The following is a 14,964-nucleotide window of genomic DNA, read 5'->3' as shown; positions in this document are numbered from 1 at the left end:
TTCAGCATTCCTGTTTTTAATTCAGATTTGATATACTCCAAAGTTCAAGGAAGTACAAATCTGGGAATTTTGTTTTGGCCTCTTATGAAGAACAAAATTAACATCTGGCTTTAGGTTTTGACATACCTGGAAGTAAGGTATTCCATTTGGTCTGGATATTTTTTTCTTATGATATAGCTACAGGACTTTGTATACACCACTGTGCATACTTATAACTATGAAATAATAACAAGATATTATTATTCTGATCTGTAAATGACTTTACAATAGAGGGGATATTTCACATCTTCATTTATTATGGCATACTTGCAATTATTTGGCAGCCTATGTGAAGGCATAGTTATCCTTAAATCAGAAATGTTTTTCCTTGGGGTATCCATTCAGCTTTTAAATGCCAGGCTTGCAGCATTCACGCAGAATGTATGAGGTGAGGTTGTAGTTGCATGTCTTCTTTAGTGCAGTTCAACACAGCTGAGTGGGAATGTGCACACCACAAAATCATCAGAGCCAGGAGGTGAAATGCATCCTTCAGAAGTCCTTATCTCAGAATTTGTCAGTAAGCAGAGAATGAGACCTACCAGAAATCTGCTTTTCCCTCTCCCAATAGTTCTAAAAGCACAGGGACTGCCTGCTGCACCTCTCATCTCTGAGAAGAGTGGAAGCCAGTGCACTGATGATACACAAATACTGGAAAAATGAATATATTTTTCCCTTTGTGCCCAAAGATCAACCAGCAATTTAGAGGTCAACAGTAAATATGCAGTAATTTAAAAAATATTAATGGCACTTTCAGCTGTGACTTCAAGACTGAAAACTACTTGTCAGAGGGAGAAATTTTATTGCCTCCTAAATAATTTTTAAAAGGTATAAATAAAGAATAATATATAAACCTTGCTATAAGTGTTCTACAATACCTGACACACAATAACCTTGATCACACAACCATGTAGGTTGGAAGAGACCTCTAAGATTTTGAAGTCCAAGCATTAACCATAGTTAATGCCAAGTCCAGCACTAAACCATATCTTTAAGTATTATGCCTACTTGCATACTAAATATTTCCAGGGATGATGCTCAATTGTATCCAAAGAAGGGCAGAGAAGTTGATGAAGGATCTAAAGTGAAAGTCTTATAAGGAGCAGCTGAGAGAACTGGAGGTGTTAGGCAGAAGAAAAGGAGGCTCAGGGGAGACCTTATCACTTGCTACATCTGCTTGAAAGGAGAGTGTAGAAAGGTGGAGGTTTGTCTCTTCTTGCAAATAACAAGCCATAGGCCAGGAGGAAAAGGCTTCAAGCTGCACTGGATGAGAGTTAGATTGGCTATTAGAAAAAATTTCTTCTCTTAAGGTGTTATCACACACTGGAACAGGCTGCCCAGGAAAGTGGCTGAATCACCATGCCTTTAGAGGTCTTTTCAAGCTAAATGAATCCATGATTCTATCATTCAGGGGTCCAAATCTTTTCACAAAGAACAGATCTAGTAAGGCGCATTCCCTAGCTGGGTTACTCACCAGCTGTGTTGGGAAGTTACCTTCCACATAGTCCAGGAATATCCTGGATTGTTTTCTCTCTGCTGTATTGTATTTCCAGCATACATCTGGTAAATTGAAGTACCCCCTGAGAATTAGGGCCAGCTATTGTGAGACTTTTGCAGCTGCTTTTAGGATACTTCAGCCTCTTCATCCAGGTTGGGTGGTCTTTAACAGACTTTCACCATGATATCTGACTTTTTAATGGTCAGCTTTCTCTAAATCAAATGATAAAATATGAATTTTCTGAAGAGTAGGTACCTAATTAAAAGAACATTAATAAAGACTTGTAAAAATAATTCCAATAAAAATGTTTGTTTTGCATGTCTTAGGATAAGCAAATTCTATGGGGTAGTGAGGTGTCCTGCTTCTGCCTCATGACTGGCCATTATTATTATTATTATTTTATGATAAAGCAGCACTTCCTTCTAGGTCGCACTGCTGAATGAATGTACTTATTTGCATAGAACATACCAGCCCATGAGAAATTAGGCACTGGACAAATTTTAGTCTTCTACTACTGATATTTTTTAACATGCAGGAAAGGATTTGTTTTAGGTAAAAATTTTGGGAAAAGTTGATCTTTTGCTCTGCCTTATTTTCCTTTCATTGGTCTGTTTCAGCTCATTGGTCACTGAGATGCAGCATGCTGTACTTTTGTTTACCTTTATCTAATGCATACCAGGATAGGTTAATGGATTGAAAACTTCAGTCCTTAGCCTGGCTGTAGAAGGTAGCATTCAAATATCAAAGGTTGTATAGTTTTGTCCTTCAAGGGCTAACATTGGGAAAGGAGGATAGTAACATAATACAGTTTTTGTGACAAATAGGCCTTTCTCGCGCTCTCAGAGGCTGCCAGCAAGAGGGTGGATAGGATTATTCTCTAGCTGTGTCTTCTGGGACTTGCATAGAAGCCCAAAACATGTTTTACTCTATTGAGCTGCCCTCAGTTTGAGCTGATGACCAGGAGGCTAGGATGCTACAACTGTGTTACCCATCACGTGGCCCACTGAGTGCATTAACCAAGTCCATCTCACATCCCTGTATGTTTAGTGTCCAGATTTTATGTCGATTGCTTCTCACTACCCCAAGGATTAATTTCACACAAGGTAACAGTCTGGAATTTTAGGGTGCCTGCAGATCTAGAAACATTGGCCTTCCCTTGCCTGATGTAATTTTGCACTGTTCTTGAGTAGGGAAAATATGGTGAAAATGCAGCCGTATTATAAGTAAATCTCCATAATGCCCTGCACTCATGTAGCAGCAATGAATTTAGAGCTTCACGCTTGTGAAAAATGAAATGTTTAGTCTTGCTATTAGTCTAGTTGAGGCCTTCTTCAAACAATTGCCAGTGTATAAGTATTATATTGCAAAGCATTGATAATATCAGTGATGGTGTGACCCATTGGAACAGAAGCACCCTACATCAAGCACATTTTGAAAATAACACGCCCAGCTAAAATAACATGCTTGTCTCCTGCAGAAAATGAATAGTATAATAGCTTATAAGTTGAAGAGTGCACAGGAGAAAAAGGGAGAAATAAAAATGATAAAACCCACTCCTGTGCAGAACTTTAGAACCATGGCACTAACAAAGACTTCCCATTCCACACAGAATTAGTGCTGGCAGAGGCAGCTTGCAGGGCTGTGGGTGTACTCAGCTGTGCAGAGCTGATTATAGAAGATGAAAGAGACTCGCAATTTATTTCATCTCACACTGAAACACTGCTGACAACTGAAAGTGAGGACAGAAGGATTCATTTGTTCAACTTCTGTTTTAGAAAGCAGGCTTCAAATGATACTACAGAGAAAGTTGAGGGAAATGCTGTGGTATAACAAAGTGTCTATTTTTTAATTTGCTGACTCCAAGATTTATGTTTTCAGCTGTTGGGGGTTTTTGGCTGGGGGACAGCAGATATTTGAGAAGCCTGAAACACTGTGTTGCTAGTGAAAAAGTCAGTGGTATTGGCCCAACTTAATGCATGTAATGATACAGTACATACACGTGCTAGCTTGCAAATGGGAAAGCACTATATAGATATGTACACATCTTCATGTAAACAAAAGTAGGAACATTTGACACCCTTCTTTCCATTATATTGTACTGTGGTCTCAGGAGTTATAATCCCTTCCAATGCTGAGATGTTCAAATGGGGATATCTAATTGTAGTATTAGCATTTATTGAGCAATCGTAATAGCAAATAATTCCTGGCAAATTGGATGGCATATATTTTACACTTGCTGCATTTTTTATTCCTAGAGTTTCAGGGATAGATGGCAGGAACCCTTAAGAAGGGGACAAGTGTTCTGGCTAAGGAACAGATAAGGTACAAAGACATAGGTTGGAGACACAACCTGCTGCACCTCATTTCTGTGCCTGTGGCAGACAGAACAAGAGACAGTAACCTTAAACCACTGGTAGAAAAAGTCACATTTCAAAGCATAAGGACAGCAAAGCACAGGAAAAGAGAGCCAAGGAGTTCCCCCCACACACACACAAACTGGAAGTCTTAAAAACAATGCAGGCTCACATCTGTCAAGGCTGACAATAGCATAATTGATTCTGTCTTTGGGCAAGAAAAAAACTAAATGATATCTCGAGGCTCCCATAGTTCCCTGTGTATGTTGGTTGTTTTCAAGGACTTCATTGTTATTTTTAAATTGTGGTTAACCAACTGTGTTATTTCTCTTCAGTGCTAAAACACAGTCTACAAGTAAAAACAGCCTTAATATGTAAGAGTCAGAAGAAAGGTCTGCTGAAATGGTTGTTAAAATGAAATCTGTTTAACATTTAATCATGTATTCTCAGCACATTCTAAACAACTATGTGTATTTGCTGTGGTGATAATAGCTTTTGGAACGCCCTCTTAAATAGCAAAAGGTACAGTCAATGAGTCACAAAGTGTCCAGAAACAGAAAGGGTAGAGCTTTTGAGGATGGCACTTCTCAGTGTTGTGACCTATATATATACAAAATATGTTGCTAGTATTCATAATGTCAGGTTGCCAGGTAAGCAGTCATTACTCATTCAGTATTTTAATGTACAAAAAGCAGTAAAATGTAGTCATCCAAATAATCAGCTTTTGCTTTGTGAACCTTCTGTTCAGTACACGTTGGTGTAGCAGGAAAAACACAGATGGATGCCTGAGTAGGCAATTGGTCACTCACCAATGAAAACCAGTTCTCCTTTGCAAAGCAAGGAACATCACACAAAACAGCAGCTTGGCTTAAGTAGGTGATTAACTATATAAAACAAGCTGCCTATGTGAATTGTAATGTTTCCCCATTTGCTGTTGTCATGCCTTGTCCTTCAAAACCTGAGTACCTGATCCTGTTGCAGCTTTCCTCTGAGAGCAATGCCCAATAAAAGCTAAAAGGCAAGACACAGATCCTTTTGTCCTTTCTCTGCTTTCTTAATAGTGCGGGCTGGACTCAGTAACCAAAATATGGAGGAGAGGAGAATCACGCACCTGTTAACCACTCAGTGGTTTTGGGAGCACACATGCTACTGCCCCTCCCAGTCAACACTAGGGCTTCATGGCAGCATTCAGTAAAAACATGCTTGAGACATCATGATTCATGCCCCAGATCACTCAAACACACCTGACTATAACCTTTTACTTCAGCTATTTTTATTAAAATTCCTCATACAAACTGAGCAGCCTTTGCTAGTCCTGACATGGATCAAAAGCCCTGGGACAGAAGGATACTTGGTACAATGCTGTGCAGCTGGGCTGCATGTGAGGGAGACGTGATCTTTTTGTATCAGCTGAGCATCTGGTACCTGCACTTAAATCTGTGGTTTGGCCTGTTGGTCTGTCCCTCCTGTGCTCCTAAGTAAGCAATGACTACCTCAATATCTTCATATAAATAGATTAAGGAATTTATATCATGTATTCTGCTGGCTACTTCTAGATTAATAATTTTATTTCTAAATCAACATTTGAGAAAATATCTTGAAGAAGAGGAGCTCCAGCATATGAATAATAAGAATACAGATTATGAATCTGGATCACAAAAAGTACTAACTGCAGACAGCATCCATTTAATTCACATATTTTCTTGATAGATGGTCTGATTCACATTTTGGCTGTAGAAAGTGACTGTTTTGCTATTGTTTGCCTTGCTAACACCATATTATAAAGTATATATTACTTTGAAAAAATTACTAGATGGTAAAGTGTCTTTTCCAGCTAAGAGCATATCCAGTTTTAATGAATGCTGTTTCATGAAGAAATGTGTTCATAATAGTTATTTCAGAGTATGTATAACAATTTTTATCAACCAAGAGTATTGGTAGTAGCTGCTTTTGAAGAACCACAGAGAATGCTAGCAAAATTATTTTTCCAACATAATTCTGGATGATTTTTTTAATAAATTCAAAAAAAACCACACTTCATATACTTACTAACTGCCTTAATTCAATAGATATAAAAACCAATTTTTTAATGTGCAAACTATAATGTTTAGTTCAAAGTATAATGCAGGTAGTATCGATATAAGTTACATCAGACAAGTGTTCATGTTTCAAAATAACAATACTATCACTGACATGGTGTGATGCTCTCTGTGACCGGGTGTGGTGTCCTTCATCAGAAAAACATAAAACTTAATTTTCAGAAAACCATTTATCTTTTATAGGTGATTCTTTCAGGACTATGCTGGAAATTCCGGTTTTGAGGGTAAGCAAATGAACACAGGAGCCCTGCAAAATCTTTATCTAGAGTGAGCCTGGGAAATCTGTGAGTCTTTAATCTCTACCTGCAGCTACTAATATCTTACACTATGTGAAGGCGTGCCAGGGAAGCAATAAGGTGTTGGTATCCTTGCACTCAGTCCCATCGTCCAATTCTTGCTATCATATTTGGAAGTCATTGACCTATACACTATAGAAGAGACCAGTAGATTTCAAAAGTCAGTATTCATATAAATTCATGTCATATGGAATGAAGGATCATGCTTGCTTTTATCTGTGAACTATGTATCATAGATAAACTATGGAAAAAACCCTACAGTGACAGTTGATTTCATCACTATTACGTCAGTGTTATCAAAGAAAGAAGAAAACAAATAAGTTGCTGAAAAGGGTTACTTGGAAGGTGACCTCCCAAAATCTACTTGTTTGGAAGGGAACAGACACCTGTTCTGCCTTTGAAAGGGTTTGGATATGTAGGTAAGGGAAGGGAATTCAAAGCAATACATAACACAGAGGCGCAAAATAGTAAAATAGCAGGTCCATTACCACTGAATCTTTTAAAAATCTCAACATCCTGAGTCTGCTTCTGAAAGATGACAGGCTGGTAAGTCTGAATGAATTCTCTGTTGGAGACTCATTTAGAAAGCAAACTCATTGTAATGTGATTAGAAAATACATTAGGCTCTGAAAGACATGGGAAGCATTAAAGAGAGAAATTAGTTTCTTTTTAAAATTTTTTTCTTTGCAGTATTGACCTTGAAAGAAAAAGGTACATTGAACAAATAGAAGACATCTATTCAGATCTAAAGAATATTTCTCATTGTAAGAGTAAAAGACTAAACGCTCTTATGCTGTCATCAACCTTAATTCCAGATCAAATTAGTGTGTCTGATTTTTAACCTAAAATGCTGTCTATTCCTTCAACATCTATAACTCTTAGTGTTATATACTGGCATGATGATTGTACATGAGAAACATGGAAGCATGAGAGGAGGTAATTTGTTAGTACCTTTTGCCTAATTATTTAAGAAATTAATATCTTCTGAAGTGTTCTGTAAAAAGCTGTTGTTCAGGGCACTAACTGCCATATTACATCCTGAGGCCTTAAAAAGCTTGAATTACAAATATACTGATGCTCAGACCTTCAATAAAAAGTGAAGAAGTAAAATAAAATACAATTATCTAAACTTTGCAGTTCAATGTGTTTTCATAAAATAACTAGGAAGCAATACTCTGAATGCATTCTAGAAAAATATCTGATCTGAGTTAAGCTGATGGTGCTTTGGATGCTTCAGAAGATGTCTGAACACTATGGAAGAAGTTTTGACCTTTCCAAATGTGTTTGAATCCAGTTACAAGAATAAACATTGTTCTGCTGAAAAACAAAGCTGATGTGGGTATTATTTTTGTAATGTTGACATTATTGCTCTCTTTTTGAACTCTAGCAAGTGCCATCAACCAATGCAGGGAATCTCTCTGTGCTCAGAAGATATGGGGCTAGTTAAAAATGAAATTAAATCTGTTTTACTTACAGATTGGAAACTGTGATGGGTGAAGGACAAAAAAAATGAACTATTGGTCAGCTAATATGGAAAGCTGTGTGGCACAGAAAGGTCTGGGATAACTTATGTGGGGAATTAATTGCAAAATTTTAAAATACAAAGGGGGAAAAAGCCATTGTGGAATTAATAAGGCTGTTGCCCTCTCACATGTTAAGTAGTCTTTCAAGAAGATTATCTCTGGCAGTAATTCCAGTGCAAAAGCCAGGCTTCTTTCAGGATTTAGCTCTTGATCACTCCCACAGAGAAGCACATATGAGTCAATGAGTAATAGTCCAGCAGATAGAACTTAAAATAAGAGCTCAGTTTTGCAGGAAACTTTGGCCCAATTCCCAGTCCTATTAGACTGCAGCTTAAAAGAAATAATTTAATAATTTTATGCCTCAGTTTTCTGTCTATTTTAGTACCTACCTACATGCCAGAAACATCAAAGGGTGAGCCCTGTTAGCTGCTGCAAAGCGCTGAAGTGCCTGTATAATGGTGCACATAGTATAGGAGAAAAATGGGAAGATTTAGAGACCAGTGTGCAGAGGATGAGCAATTTGAGGTTTTTCTGTGTTAGCATTAAAGGGCAGACTGACCAACAGTGTCATGTGAGTTTTTGCTGGAGGCCACCTGATCAGGAGGAGGTAGGAGAGCAGGCCTGTTACAGAGAGCTGTAACAACAGCCTCAGTCACTGCTCCTGGTTCTCATGGGCACTTCAACTACCCTGACATCGGCTGAAGGAACAACACAACCAAGAACAGCCCAGGAGGTTCCTGGGAAGCACCGCCTGTAGCTTCCTGACACAGATAATAGAGGAACCATTGAGGAAAGATGTGCTGCTGAAATTTATACTAACAAGAAAGGAAGATTTTGTTATAGGTGTGAAGGCTGGGGACAGGCATGGCTGTAGGGAGCATGAGATTGTGGAGTTCACTATATTTTATGGAGTAAACAGTGTAGCAAATGAGATTGCAGCCACGGACTATGGGAGGAGCTAACTTTAGTCTCGTCAGCTGTCTTGAAAAAATGCCATGGTAAAGGGCCCTAGAGGGAAGAATGTTTCAAAAGAGGCGGCTAATATACAAGGTCACTTCCTTTAGGCGCAAGGATGCTGCATCCCCACGGACAAGAAACTGAGCAAAAGGGATAAGAGACCTGCATGGATGAATAAAGAACTCCTGTTAAAACTCAGACATAAGCAGGAAATACACAAGGTGGAGGCAGGGATGAATACTGGGATGTTGTTGTAGTATACAGAAGTGCAGTGAAGGAGAAAAAGGGCTGTCTGGAACTAAATCAGGCCAAGGATGGCAAGGATTACAAGCAGGCCTTCTTCCAACACATCAATGACAAAAGGAATACTAGAGAATACACTGGCCTTCTACTAAATGTAACAGGGGCCCTTGAAACAGAGGCTGCAAAGAAGGCAGACATGCTGAATGCCTACTCTGCATTGATCTTCACTGACATGGCCAGCTCTCAGGAATCCGCTGGGATCCCATCCCTGACCCACAGGACAGGGAGATGATCTGGAGGAAGGAAGGCTTTACTTCAGTTGAGGTGGATCAGGTTAGAGACTGTTTAGTTGACATCCACAAGTCCATGGGCCCTTGATGGGATATAACCATGAGTGCTGAGGGAATTGGTAGACACCCTAGGAATGCCACTGACAATCATCTCTGAAAGGTGACAGTCAGGAGAGGTGCCTGAGGACTGGAAGAAAGGAAATGTCACCTCAGTTATCAAACATAGCGGGAAGGAGAACTCAGGAATATACCATCGAGTCAGCCTCCCCCCAGTCCCTGAAAAGGCAGTGAAATGGCACTCTGGAGGCCCTCTCTAAGCACATGAAAGATGAAAAGGTGAACAAGAGGGTCAACGTGGATGTGCCAAGGTAAATAGTGTTTGACCAACTTGATTGTCTTCTGTGACTGGACAACTGCCTGGATAGTTGAGTGGACTGCCATTGTCTACATGGATTTCAGCAAAGCTTTTGACACTCTCTCCCAGGATGTCCTCTTAAGCAAGCTCAGGAAGCACAGGCTGGCTGTGCTGATGGACAGAGAGACATACTGAGAAGTGGCTGAATGGTGGGTCTCAGAGGGTTGTGATCATCTGTACAGGGCCCAGATGAAGGTCTGTCGTTAGTGCTGTGCTCCAAGGGTTGATACTGGGCCCATTCTTGTTTTACTTATGTGTCAGTGACTTGTATGAAAAGGCAGATGCCTCCTCAGCAATTTCACTGACAACACAAAGCTGGGAGGGGTGACCCCAGAGGGATGTGCAGCCCTTCAGAAGGACCTCAGCAGCCTGGAGAGATGGGCACAGAGGAACCTTCTGAAAGTCAGCCAAGGCAAGTGCAGGGTCCTGCACCTGGGGAAAATAATCCAGTGCAGTAGCACAGGTTGGAGGCTGACCTGCTGCAAAGCAGCCCTGAGGAGAAGGACCTGGGAGTCCTGGTGGATAACAAGCTCTTCAGAGCCAGCAGTGAGTCCTTGCAGCCAAGCAGGCTGATGGAATCCTGGGCTGCATTAAGAGGAGCAGTGCCAGCAGGTCAGAGGATGTGATCCTCCTCCTCCTCCTCCTGTATTTGGCCCTGGTGAGGCGTCACCTGGAGTACTCTGTCCAGTTCTGGGCTCAGCACAAGAGAGACGTGGAGCTCCTGCAGTGGGTCCAGTGGAGGGCTACAAAGGGAGACTGGAGCTCTTAGCTTATGAGGAATGGCTGAGGGAATTGGACCTGCTTAGCCTGGAGTAATGATGATTGGGAGACAACCTTATCTAAGTATCTGAAGGCAGAGCGGCAGGAGGATGGAGCCAAGCTCTCTGCAGTGATTCCGAGCAGCACAAAAGACAATGGACAGTAACTGAAGTTCCACCTGAACATGAGGAAGAACTACTCTATTGGATGACTGAGCACTGGAACAAGTTGTCCAGATGGCTTGTGAAGTTTCCTTCTCTGGAGTTATTCAAAAGCTGCCTGGATACATTTATGAGTAATGTACTCCAGGAGACTAGAGTACATTACATTTGAGCACGTGAGTACATTTGAGCAAGGTTGGACTAGGTGACTTGTAGTAGCTTCTAACCCTATCTTTTCTGTGATTGTGTGATTGAGATGATCTAATTTCCTTGAGCCAGAATAATTTTGAATGGGAAGACGGAGAAAAGGAACATAGAACAAATCCTTCTTAGTATTACTGATACATGTAATTCTGAAATGTTATTGTAGCATCAAAGCAATTCCAAAACATTTAGCAGTACTTGAAAACAAGTGCCAAAACCACAATTATTTTCTATACATTGGCCTCTGTCTCACCCCAGATTGCTCTTTTATATGCCATAATAAAACCAGAAAAAAATAAATTAGATTGAGAAGCTGTATGAGCCTTTATATATTCCCTTTCTTTTACTAGCATCTTAAGAATCTTCTTCTGTGTGGGTTGATGTCGGTGCCTGCTTATGTCTAACCCTTTTATAGTGCTTTGTCCTCATACAAATAATCATGAAAGCACATCAAATAATAACAGCAGGGGAATTACTATACTGCCAAATGTTCCCATCAAGCAACTAGAGTGTAGTCATCATTATAATCATTTTGAGATGTTGAATGTAGTTAAACCAGCAAGCTCAGCTCCTCTGAAATCTCTGAAGCTTTTCTCCTAAGAGTAAAGTAGCTTTCAACGATAAGTAAGGATCAGTAAAGTGTACCAGAAAAAAACATCATCTTTGTTGAATGCACTTATACATAAGTTCACATATATATTTAGATCCACAACAATGAAACAGGTATTTTTTACAAGCTTAAATGTTTTCATGTTTTATTTTCTTACTTTAAAGTTTTCTATATTATTAAAGGTGAAAATGTTATATGTACCAAGAAGGAGACGTCTGCTTTAATCCTTCTCCTTAATTTTGAATTCTCCAACAAATACAGTTCTTTGGAGAAATGTTAAATTTATTTGAGGATGTTAAGAATTCCAGGTGAAGTTTGGAGCTGAGTGAAATAGTGCAGAAAATTATTGTTTTGTTTTATGCTGTGTCGCAACTATTTGTGCAATGTAATTTTATTATTCTACCTCACCTTCAGTGAGATTGAAAATGTAATTGTGACTCCCTTTAAAGAAGGAAAATTATCCAAATGTGCCAAGTGAGTGCTATTGTTAAATTAGTGTATTGACTGTAACCTCTGATTTCTAAAGCTATTTGCAGAGACAGCTGCACTTGTCACTCTTCCTGAAGACTCATTTCATTTCCTTAATTTCTACTGTGAGAAAATGTCATTTGTGACTCTCTGCTTTCAGTAAACTTCCTTTTCTTTTTTCCCCCTTTGTCTTCACTTGTTTGCATCTGTTAGCTAAGTTTATTTTTTTAAGCTGTCTCCAAACAACCCAGATTTCTTTTTCTAAAACTCTGCTCATACTCGAGGAAATATTTTGCATTTTACTCTATTCCAGTTATCCAATCTTTCCTTGAGCGTCTGACAACAGTGTTGCAAGCTTACTTCTGGTTGATTTCCTCAAGTTCTCCACAATTCTTATTCCACACAGATGGGAAGAATGTATGGGGAAGGGAAATGTCATACAACATACCAGCTACACCTTAAAAATATCTGAGATAGACAGCATTTTTTAAGGTGCTCTGAAAATGCAGACAGTTTAGATACAGTCTAGTAAGTCTCAAAGAGTGTTATCTGTTCTCTGGGCTAAATAGTTTAGTTCATTCACATTATTCAGTCTGCAGATATGGGTACATTTTTCATATGTATTTCTGACATGCCATTCAAGTTCTCTCTGTTTAGGGCTTAAAGCACTAATGGGAAGAAATAGATTGCAAAGAGATGAGCCTGTAATGTCTACAATTCACTATAATGCATGTGCCATATATTTTTCCACCTTTTAGAAGGTGTTTCAGTGACCCATATATTTCACAGAATATACTACGAAGTGCTTACTGTGAAATATTATGATAAGGCTTTTAGCAGCCATTGTAGAAATAGATTAATGGAGAGAAGCATAAATGAATGGCACAAGTGTACAGTATCTAGTTCTTAATTTTTATTTTATCAACAGAACTGACAGTTCATAAAAGATGTTGTAGTCACAAATAAAATTCTACTAGTCTTGTGGAATTGAGCTTCTGCAGAAAATGTAGGTCAGTTATTTACTGGGGTCACAAAGGTATGTAACTTGGACTTTCCCTGGGTGATGGTTGTAAATTCACAATGAAAAAAAGTAGGAAAGGTGTTGGGAGGTAAATTATTTTGTCCTGCATACACATTGCTTATAGCATGTTCTCATTTACATCTAAAAGAGGAGAATGAGAAAAACAGGAATGAGCGCTTTGATTTTGCAGCTCTGCAAATCCTTACCCAGATGAGTGACAAAGAAACCTGACTTACAGCCAGGTTTTCAAAATTATATCCTTATGTTGCCATGAGAGGTACTCCTTATTTTGATTTCCCTTCTTTTCACTGAGCACAGAGAAAATGTATCAGTCACCTTCAGACATCTAACATTATGTACCCAAGTCAGGATCCTAATTGCCCTTACACAGTATTTTATGCAGGAAAAAGGGAATTTTTAGGTGTATTCAGATGGTGATTCAAAGGTGTACTGTGCCAACTAGAACTTTGGAGGTGACCAGCCCTCTGCAGTTATATTACGGGTAGCCCAGAGTGAGAGAAATTCCTGGCTTTGGTGTCTCAGACAGGTATTTAAGGTTGGGTCATGTGAATCACCTCTGTGCCTGCTCCTGCCTTCCCTGAAAGAATTAGGAATTCTTTCTTCATTTGAATAGAAGTAAAGAGAGCTGGAGATCTACCTCCTTTACTCAGCCCATAGACAGACTTTAAGATATATCTTAAAGTTCCTGACCTATTTTTTTTCTGCTATTCAAATTAGTGTTTTTTTAAGCTTCAGACCATTCAGTTATTGCTACTGAAATGACAGTTGCTTTTCCGAAAACTCAATAGTAATGTTTTGAAGCACTCTGTTTACAAAAGCTTTCATCTTATCCGTTAGAACAAATGAATGACTTAAGCGATTTTAGAATATTTGTAAAGTAAGCTTTACAGATCCCATTAAATGTTAAAAGCTGTTTTCAAGAAAATTGTGCCTGTCTTCATGTGCTCAGCTTACAGTGTGCTTTCCCCACATCTTCAGATTTGTGACATATAGCAGTAAAATAATTAAAAAAAGGATTATTCTAATTTGAAATAGGTCAGTCTAAAGGTGAAATCCTAAGACTGGTTATTTTAATTTTCTGGTGTTCCCAACAAAGTTCAGGAGGGTTGAGAATATAATATGGGAAAAAATTCACTGAAGTACAGAAAAGATTAAGTGAGTGAACTCTACAGTCATGACCCCTGTATATAATAGAAATGTTTTCTGGGCAAAATTAAGATGGCTGTTAGACGTACATTTACAGATTGACTGCAGATATATACAGCAGTGCAATTTTTGTTCACTCTGACTTTTCTACTGCTTGATTAAAAGACTAGACATTTTCCCTAGAGATTCACTCTTCTGGCTAATGTGCTGTAATTGCAATGGAGTGCTTAGTACAGCAGCAACGAGCACTATTCTGTAATAAATTTAGGTCACTGCAGAGTTCATCATGTAGTCCATGGCAACAGAAGATAAAGCAGTGGTTAGTTCATCTCTAGCTTTTAGCTGCAGTATCACTGATTCTCCTGTCTAATTATACTATTAGAACTAAATGTAGGCAAATTGTCCAAGTCCCAAGGTCTCTTCCTTCCTTCTGTATATGCAATATTTCAGTAAGAGAAAACATAATGTAGTAGCATCATAACAGAAATGTGAGCCAGAAGAATTCTTAGGCAAAAAGCAATCACATTTCACCTTGGAGCATTCGGTTCATATTTCCATATAATACCTCAGATCAATATTTTTGAAATAGTTTCATTTTTACAAACCCCAATTATTTTTTATTTCTCCAGCAAAAAGCAGACAAATTTGTACCAGGCTTTCAGAACTGTTGATTGTAATTGATACGTTTGCAATTGAGAATGAGTTTAGGTAGCAAAAACTTTGCTACAATTTTTTCCTCTGCTTATTTGTTTGACCTTGTGCTTAAGAATATTTTGTTCATTAAGCTTGTTGGCAAAGAGGCCATTCAGATTAAATTCTAGCTTCAGGCCATGTACAAGTTTTTTCACTTCCGACTGTTTTAT

The sequence above is a fragment of the Camarhynchus parvulus genome, chromosome Z (genome assembly GCF_901933205.1).
Source record: "Camarhynchus parvulus chromosome Z, STF_HiC, whole genome shotgun sequence".
NCBI classification, from domain to species: domain Eukaryota; kingdom Metazoa; phylum Chordata; class Aves; order Passeriformes; family Thraupidae; genus Camarhynchus; species Camarhynchus parvulus.
Note: the sequence above shows the minus strand (reverse complement) of the source record.